The sequence below is a fragment of the Rutidosis leptorrhynchoides genome, chromosome 6, assembly GCF_046630445.1.
Source record: "Rutidosis leptorrhynchoides isolate AG116_Rl617_1_P2 chromosome 6, CSIRO_AGI_Rlap_v1, whole genome shotgun sequence".
NCBI lineage: Eukaryota > Viridiplantae > Streptophyta > Magnoliopsida > Asterales > Asteraceae > Rutidosis > Rutidosis leptorrhynchoides.
The window spans coordinates 420,774,529-420,784,991 of record NC_092338.1 but is presented as its reverse complement, the minus strand read 5'-3'; positions in this window follow the sequence as shown (position 1 = coordinate 420,784,991).

Below are 10,463 nucleotides of genomic sequence, written 5' to 3'. Positions count from 1 at the left end.
TGATAATACTAATATTAATTACGATATTGTTAAAATTGATACTTATGTTAATAATAATAATATTAATACTAATAATTACAAAAAAAAAAATATTAATACCAATCATAATCATATCAACAATATTAACAATGATAATATTAATACTTATGTTAATGATATCAATAATAATTCTATAAATTTTATTAATACCACTTTTATTAATCTTGCTATAATAACTATAATAATACTACCTAAATGATAACCTTAACAATAATAATTACATTAATAATACTTATAGGATTAATAATAATAATAATAATAATAATAATAATAATAATAATCAAGATTACACCACTTATAATTATACAAATAATAATAATACTAATACCTATAATACTTATGTTAATTATAATAATTGAATAATAATAATAATAATAACAATATTAACAATAATATTAATAATATCAAAAAATTAGAAAAATGGAAACTACCTTAAGAACTCTTTAAAAAAGAAGAAACTGCCCCAAGCAAGAATTGAACCCGTGACCTCTCTTAAACTCGAAACATCCCAAACCACTACTCCATAACTGATTTTTTATTATAACCCGGATTCAGTTTTATATAACCTATCTTTCTATCCTTACAATTTTCTCCTTCTTTTCCAACATGATCGACCAGAGAGCAAACCACCATTCCTTTAATTGATTAAACGAATTAGGATTTTATTTGACTTAGGTTTAACAAGTGTTGGATTCTTCTATAAAATTAAACAAACAAATAAAAAAAATAGAAACAGAAAAAAAAAAACACAGCTGCTGTCGCAGCTCTCTTTAAAAAAAAATATTGATTTTCGAATTGAAGGCTGTTTTAGATAAAGATTATAAAATGAATTATGTTTCAAATAACTCCTAAAAACTTTCCAATTCATCTATTAAACTCAAAACGTAACATTGAACTCGAATTTAATCAAGAACACAACGTTGACTTTTAAGTTTTAAAAACTTTGACTCAAGAATTGGGGCTTGATAGAACGAATTGGAACCTGAAATTTTGAGGAAACATAAATGGCGTGATTTAAAACACTTCTGCACTTTTAGATATTTAAATCTATTCGATTTTGAATTGGGTGTAATAACTTGCTACGAACAGAGATATATATATATATATATATATATATATATATATATATATATATATATATATATATATATATATATATATATATATGTTTACTCACCTGAACCTTTAAGAATTAGCAGTATATAAATAATTTTGATGATGAATAATTGATTATAGCAACAGACAAGCTCGATTGTTGAGGGAAAGAGAGCTCGACATAATATCACGAGTAGAAGAAAAATAGAGAAGAAAAAGAAAGCAGACAAAGAAATAAGGAAACTGATGATTGATATAAAATACGCTTAATTAACTGTATCTGCACACTATATATCAGTATTTTATATTAATCTTAATATTTAATAAATATATTAATAATATTAATACTTTTAATATTATAAATACTAATAATAAGATAATATTAATAATATAAAAATAACAATAGTACAACATTAATAATAATAACAAAAATAATAATAATAATAATAATAATAATAATAATAATAATAATAATAATAATAATAATAATAATAATAATAATAATAATAATAATAATAATAAGTAACCATACTAATAATACTAATAACAATAATAATATTAGTAATGACAATACTAGTGATTTTCAAATGGTAATACTAGTAACGATAATGATAATAATATTACTTATTAATGATATAAATATTCATAATATTAATGTTAGTTGTAACAATAATTACATAGTAATAATCTTAATCATAATAATAATTATAATAACGCTTATTCTAATAATAATAGTAATGATAATTAGGATAATTAATAATACTCAATAATATCAATACTTAACAATAACAATAATAATAATAATAATAATATTATTATTATTAATGATAATAATAATATTAGTAATAAAAATAATACTATAACAATTTATATATATCAAATTCATATTTATAGAGTATATATTTAATATAATATTAATAACATTAGTATTGATTTTAATATTGAAAGTAATAACAATATTATTTTAGCAACTATATTTATAATTAAATTGAATATATCTGTATTACATAATAATTTTTATGTAATATAACTATATAATATACATTACACAATAACTTATATATATATATATATATATATATATATATATGTATGTATGTATGTATATATATATTTACATTTTTTATTTACACATAATTGTTCGTGAATCATCGGGCATGGCCAAAGGTCTAATGAATTCATAAAACAGTTCAAAGATTTTGAGACTCAGTTTAATAGGCTTTGCTTATCGTGTCGAAATCATATAAGATTAAGTTTAAGTTTGGTCGGAAATTCCCGGGTCATCACAAAATCAGTGGTGGTAAGTATGTTATCAAACACATTAAAATAATAATACTAGAACCGATCTGAAATCTTCGATTTGAAACCATCAAAGAATCCTATTTCATTTCATTTACACATTTTGTGTTTGATTTATTGAAACATTTAACTTGTAATTAGGGTTATTGAAACATTTAACTCGTTTCATTTCCAGCGTATTCTGTTTAAAATGGGAGATAGGAAAAAAGAACAAAGAAAGGAAAAAGACACAGGGAGAAGAAACATGGAGAAGAAAACATTTACAAGTGGCATTATATTAGATTTGCGCATCTGGTTGAGCATCTTTCATGTTTGGTGGTTTAATAAACATGGAGAAGAAAAAAATAAAAAAAAAAAACAGAAAAAAAGAAGAGAATTAATAGATGACTATTTTACCCTCACATGCATAGCACATGACTGAAGTTAACGAACACTTTTAACGGCTGTTACTGACAGGTATCACCCACCCTCATTTTGTAAACCACAAGGACCACGAGCCTCGAAAATGAACATCAGGGACCATTTACCCCATTTCATGTAAACCACAGGGACCATTTATCCAATTTTCTCTTTAGAAATTAGGGTTTTGGGTTTAGAAATTAAGGCTTATGATTTAGAAATTAGGGTTTATGGTTTAGGGTTTTGGTGATTCCAAACCCTATCTTCATTAATTTCAAAGGCCTTCAACATCAAGATTGAAGATTAGACATTATATCACATTGGTACTCTCAGTCTTCATTATTTTGAGGATTTAATCATGAATTCTATTCTTTCCATGTGAATGATCGTTCTTTCTATGATCATTTCAGGCTAAAACCTTTAATGTTTACTAAGATGTGATACATTTTGTAACATCCCGCATTTTTCCGTTAATTCATTTTAACGCCTGTCTTTTTTTTTAGATAATATCTTTCGTATTCTAAATTCGTATCTTGCATTAACTAACGTTCTTGATATTTCTGTTATTCGATTATAATATCTTCCGTTTATTCTCGCGTATTTTAAATAATTCGTTTGGTTAATTCACGCACCCGCTTTAAACTTGAGGGACCGAAGTTGCCAAGTGGGCAAACTAGTTGACTAGGTCAACTAGTCAACCCACCATCTCCACTCATTCACTTCTTCTCCTACTTCCATCTTTTTCTCTCTAATCACCAAGAACACACTTTTATCATCTTCAAAGATTCATCGTCTATTTCAATTCAAGCAAGCAAACATAAAAACAAATTGTACTTTTGTGATCCTTGCATCATCCTCTTCATTTTGTTACCAATTTCACTATTTGGGGTAAGGTTTCTAAAAACTTTAGATTTCTCTAAATTCGTTTTATAGACTTGAAATGGTGTTAATTAGTGTCTATGGCTCAAGTCTAACATGAAAATGTGTTTGGTTTGCTCGATTTGTTGTTTTGAGTAACTAGCTTGAATATAAAAAATGGGTGTGCTTAATCTTGTGTTTTGGATGATTAAATGTTGTTTACATGTTAAAGTTCATGTATTAAATGTGTTACTAGCATCATTAGCTTCATTTTGGTATGTCGGTTGATTTAGAAAGCCTCATTTACAAAATGGTTGAATTCATGATTCTTGGTTAGGGTTTGATGAACTTTAAAATGAATTTTTGATGCATTGAATGCTATGAAATGTTATTAGTAAGTGTTTAGTTGTATTGTATGTTTAATTACCTTTTAAACGGCGTATCGTATGTGTAAATTGGATTCCCGAATCATGAAATGCATTTTATGAACTTGAAACTTTGATAATGAACTTTTACCGATAATTCGATGAGGATTTTGATTATTGTAAATGCTAGAATTGATTAATGATACGTGTTTAGTTATATTCCTCGTTAAACTACCTTTCCAACGATGTATAGTATGCGATTTAAGTGTTTACGGTTCATTAGTTATGATAAATTGAAGTTTGGTTCGAGACTTGTCAATTTTCAACTTTTCCACTGAAGTCAGATAGGGATGCGGCGCATCTGCTCTGGATGCGGCGCATCTGCTCTGGATGCAGCGCATCTGCTGACTGATGCGATGCATCACTTGCAGATGCGGCGCATCTGAGGCTGGCTGTCCAAAATTTATTTTTATTTTTTCGTTTAATTCCCGCTATACTATACATGTCCGATTAACCTGAAACTTGGCCAACATACTTATATATGCTTATCTTTCATAGAAAAATTGTTGGATACCCGAACCGACCCCGTTGACTTTGACTTTGACTTTGACCAAGTTTGACTTTTAGTCAAACTTAACCAAAAACTTATGCAATCGTTCTAATCTTCTTTTATACTTGATTCTTGCATGAAACTTGACAACGTGATTCACATGCTATATTAATCGAGTCGTAATGAGCCATAGGACTAATTGAACACATTTCGCGTGACCTTGTGTCGTAACCGGTAATTGATACGACTTATTTGTTTAGGTCAAGGCTAAGCAACATTCATTGCACAACGTTTAATTTCAAGTACTTTGGCATGTAACTACGGTGAGATCATAGTCCCACCTTTTCAACAACTTTTACTCTTTAAACTATGGGATGAGAAACATATACGTATCATACTTTTATGCTTTGAACACAAGTACGAAAACAAACATTCCACAGCGAGTTAGAACAAAAAGTCTCAATTCAATTATCATTAGTTACACTTACAGGGTGTAAACATGAACTTATGTTATGTGATCATATGGGCTTGACGAGCCCTCATTCGGACGGTTCGCTACCATTAGCGGATGAAATATATTTTCGAGTATAGTGTATGTTCTAACACTACGTAACAGGGTACAAAACAGTTAAGTTTGATAATTAGGTGCTCGCGAACGTACTTTTGGAATGCAAACGATTTAGATAATCAACATTATGGAAATACAAAATCTTGTGGTTCAAAAACAACGTTTACTAATACACCTATGATTTCACCAACATTTTTTGTTGACAGTTTTCTATATGTTTCTCAGGTTCATACTTGGCTACTTGATACATGCTTCCGCACACTTTGATTACTTACTTGGGGTCAAGCATACATACATACGCTAGTGATAGCACCTTTGGATTCAAACTTAAAGCATATATACTTACGCTATTTATAGCAACCGTGATTTTAAACTAATTATGTCGCAAGTTATTTCATTTATACTTTATAACTTTTGTAAACTTAAACTTGTTGTCGAACCGTTGGGTAAACTAAACTTTGTAAGTCTTGCACGTTTCAAATGAATGCGACATAATTTTGGTCAAACGCGTCTCTTTTAGGGACTATGATCACGCAACGGGACCTAAGTTAACGACGCCGTCTATAACGTTTTTGTCGATCGTTACACATTTATCGTTAGATTGTTCTTATTTTATGGATTATATTGTTTGATGATTATTATTGATTGAGTTTGATTATAAGAAATATTATTTTGATTGTCTGTTACTTTAATTCGATTACATGAGTTATTGATTAATTGATGTGAGTTAATTATTGATAAATAGTTAATGCTTCAACACTTACTGATATAGACATTTCTATTTGCAGGTAAATGGTAATTTAGCGTCACAGTCGTGTAATTGCATTGAGTAATCTATGTAATTAGGATTTTACATAAGTTTAATCCAGATTGATTTCAACAGTTTAATCATAATATAATTTGGTCATCGACAGAGGTGGAATATATATAGGACAAAAGAGGGTATCCGCCCCGGCTCGATTTCGGGGAAAAAAAAAATTTACCCTAAAAAAAGATCTTTACGAAAAAAATAAAGTTTTTTTAGTGTTTACCCCCCTTCGATTAGTTTCGCCCCATCTCGGGTCGGGGTCAAGTACCGCCACTGGTCGTCGAATGAGGTTAATGTGAGTTGATCGAGTTTAGTTGATTGAATTATACATTTATGACACAAGTAATCGGTTTTAATCGTAAAGAACAAGTCGAGTTATTTGTGAATTATCTGAGTGGACACGACTCTCTTTATTTGTGAGAAGATTAACAAGATTTGTACAATTGCAATTGGATTCACTTCAATTGAATTAATGTTACAGTCATTACATCGATATATATATATATATATATATATATATATATATATATATATATATATATATATATATATATATATATATATATATATATATATATATATATATATATATATATATATATATATATATATATGCTAACCATCTAATCTAACTGCTACTAACAAACCCTAACAGCTTCTGACAGACCGAATTACTAAATGACGCAGAACATGACGTTACACTATACAATAAATACAAGAATAGTCCATGTACATATAAACTTCTGAAAATGTGCAAGAGTAGTCCTTATACTTCTAGTTTCACCTTCTTTAAATAGTCAATAAGCTTCAATACTCCCCTTCGAGTTAAGAGTGATGGATTAGCGAACTCCTAACTTGCCAAGAAGCTTATTATGTTGATCAACGGTAACAATTTTAGTAAAAACATCAGCCAATTGAGACTTTGTATGAACATAAGAGGGTTTAATCAAACCACTTTTAATTTGATCTTGTACAAAGTGACAATCTACCTCGATATGTTTTGTGCGAGCATGAAATACAGGGTTAGCAGCAATTTGAAGAGCTGCTTGATTATCACAATGTAGTTCAACTGGACCTAAATCATTCAACCCCAAATCCTTTAATAAAGACACCAGCCAAGTAACCTCACAACAAGTCAATGTCATTGCCCTATACTCTGCTTCAGCAGAAGATCTGGAAACAACACCTTGTTTCTTTGATTTCCATGAAACGGGTGAATCACCTAATAGAATACAGTAACCTGTAGTTGATCTTCTTGTCATAGGACAACTCTCCCAATCAGAATCACAATATGCTTTAAGTTGGACAGAAGAAATCTTTGCAAGAAGAACACCTTGAGATGGGGAATTTAACAAATACCTCAAAAGATGCTTAGCAGCCTAAAAACGAACTGATGTAGGAGATTGCATAAATTGACTTAGCAATTGCACACTGTAACAGATATCAGGCCTAGTGATAGTCAAATAGATGAGCTGACCAATGAGCCTTCTATAAACTTCTGGATCAGACATAGGAGTGCCAACATCACCCTGTAACTTGGCATTTGGATCTAATGGCAGTTTGTAGGGTTTACTATTTAACACACCATTTTCTTTTAAATGATCCATTGTATACTTTCGTTGAGAGATAAACACCCCTTAATCTGTTTTAGAGACTTCCAATCCTAAGAAATAACTAAGCTCACCTATTTTCGGTTTCACCTTCTTCAAATAGTCAATCAGCTTCAATAATTTGTTATTCCTTTACTTTATTTCCCACTTTATTTCCCGCACTTTACATTAATTACAACTCCAACTTTTACAACCTTTTATTTAGAACAAATATTAGTTATCTGAACTTTGAATACGTTGCTCTCTATGGACGAACTTGTACATACTATATATTTTACTACATTGATTAATAAAAGTTATCAGAATTGTGTGATAAAATCATTTAATCTATTTCATTAAATTTAGGTGTGATAAGACACATATGAAAGTTAAAGAATGTTATAAATAAGAAACCTAGTTTATTAACAATGTAAATAATATATTTTCTTTTTATGTATAGTAATAGTGTGCAACTTTCAATTTGTTAGGATCTATTCTTACTTGTACGCATTTCTTTATTAATTGCAACTAGTACAAATCAACATAACTAGTAAAATTCAAGCTTTGTCGATTGATGAAGGTAAATGTTTTTCTCAAGGTTTGCCAGATCTTGGATTGATCCCTTCTTGTGCTTCGGGTTTTGATTATTAACAGTGGCTCGTCCGATGTTAGCTCATTCAACTTTCGATTGAGAGGAGGCAAAGGTGTGCATTATGAGAAGATGGATAAGATTACTTCAAGGCCGGACAAAAGAAATAACAAAAATCTGTAATTCAAGGCCAGTTATTTATTTGTAATCTTGGTTACATGTTGCTTCGATTATGTTAGGATGGGTTTGTTTTATAGAGTTGTGTCATGTTTTGCGGTAGAATGGTTTGAGTCTTGATAGATTGGTTATCATTTTTGTGTTCAATTTGTTTGGGTCATTTGGCTTGGTTTGAGTTAATATTTAAGTTAGATTGATCTAGGATGGTTTACTCTTTTCGAGCCTCTCATTGCGTTTTGTTTTCTTGCTTGTATCGGTATGGGGGTTTTCATCTATTGATGAAGATCCTTAAATTTATATAAGTAATCGTTATTTTAGAAAGAAATAAAAACCTTATCATCGTGGAATCGAAATCAATAAGTTTTTGCCAATAAATCGTGGATTGTTCCGAATGCTCTTTTGAATATCCAACTTAAATCGTACGAGTGGATATCTAAACGGAACAACAAAAAGAAGATCGACTGGTTAACCTGGATTTCGAACCCCAGCTCATGCGGTACCTTATCTCTTCTTAGTTCATGCCTTGAGTTTCATAGGTTGTCTTGAGTTGTATTGTTTGTGTATTGTTTTTCCCTTTTATAGTTTCGTTTATAGTGTTGCTATCTCTGTAACTTAGTGCTATGTTTCGAGTTGGTTTGTGTTGACTATGTTGTATATGGATCTCGTTGTAATGGATTCTCCCTTCGTTGTTTAATGATATTTGCTTTTCGAAAAAAAAAATCCTATTAAAATTCGCTTATTATATTATTAATTAAATTGGATAAGTTGCATATATTTTTTAGACCAAACGAGCAATGGCGGAGGGAGGAGGGTAGCTTGGGGGTGTTGAGCTACCCTCAAGTTTACCACCGGCCCCAAATTCTATACGTTGATTTTTATTAAATTGTCATCAGCATCCCCTATAAATCTAAAGTAACCATTTATTCGTGTTATTGTGTATCAAATTATAAATGGGCCAACAGTTAATCGTACTTGGACTTCTACTTTTAATTTTAATTAGTCTAAGGCCTAAGTGTTCGACATCAAATAGATGATTTCGCTAACAAGAAACGTAGACATGTTCGATTTCAAATGCCAAATGTACACTATTAAACAATTAACTTTTTAGTGTATGTTTATACATATTTAACTTATACAATTATTATAATTATTTTATAAGTTACTCAATGAGACAACGGATCGACGCGTGATAGATATTAATCTATTTTTTTTGATGATTTCTTTTGGAAAACTTGTTCTTTTACTTAAAAATCGTCGTCGTTTTCATTCTTTTGTAATGATGCGTTGTTATTATATCTGGATGGATTTGTTACCGTTGATCGTTGATTACGTACATATATATATATATAAGGGGATGATTCTAACACACCCTTTTTTGATCCTCACACATCTATTTTAACCTTTTACTCTTCTAATAATACTCCATTTCTTTAAATTGGTGTGTGAGGATCAAAAAAGTGTGTGTGAGAATCATCCCCCATATATATATATATATATATATATATATATATATATATATATATATATATATATATATATATATATATAGTGGTAGGATCAAGAGGGAAGTAACCATTCGGGGGGAAGCGGGGGGAAGCAAAAACTTTTTTTTTTCGTTTTTTGAAAAAACTTTGTTCACGAACATTATAGATGAGATGAAAATATGAACATTTAGTAGAGACACTTTGTGATAAATGTTTTTATATTGGCGGGAAAACGCTCGAAGAAGTAATATATAACAATTATCGTGTTTTTCGAGCGTATTTTGAGGTTTTAGCTATTGGAGTTTAGATATTAGGGTTTAGATATTAGGGTTTATAGGGTTTAGATATTAGGGTTTAGAAATTTAGGGTTTAGGGTTTAGATTTAGGATTTAGATTGAGTTTTTCCATAAATCCAAAACACCAAACCCCAAACCCTAAACCTTAAACTCTAAATCGGGCTAAATTTTACTTCACAAAACATGAAAAAAAAACGTTCATATTCTTTACGAACAATATTATCTTGAATGTTATTTTTGTCGATCGTTTTCCCGCCTAAATAATAATATTCATCAAGGAGTGTCTCTTCTAAATGTTCATATTTTCGTGCGATCTTGATGCCGGGAAAAAAAAATTCAAAAAAACG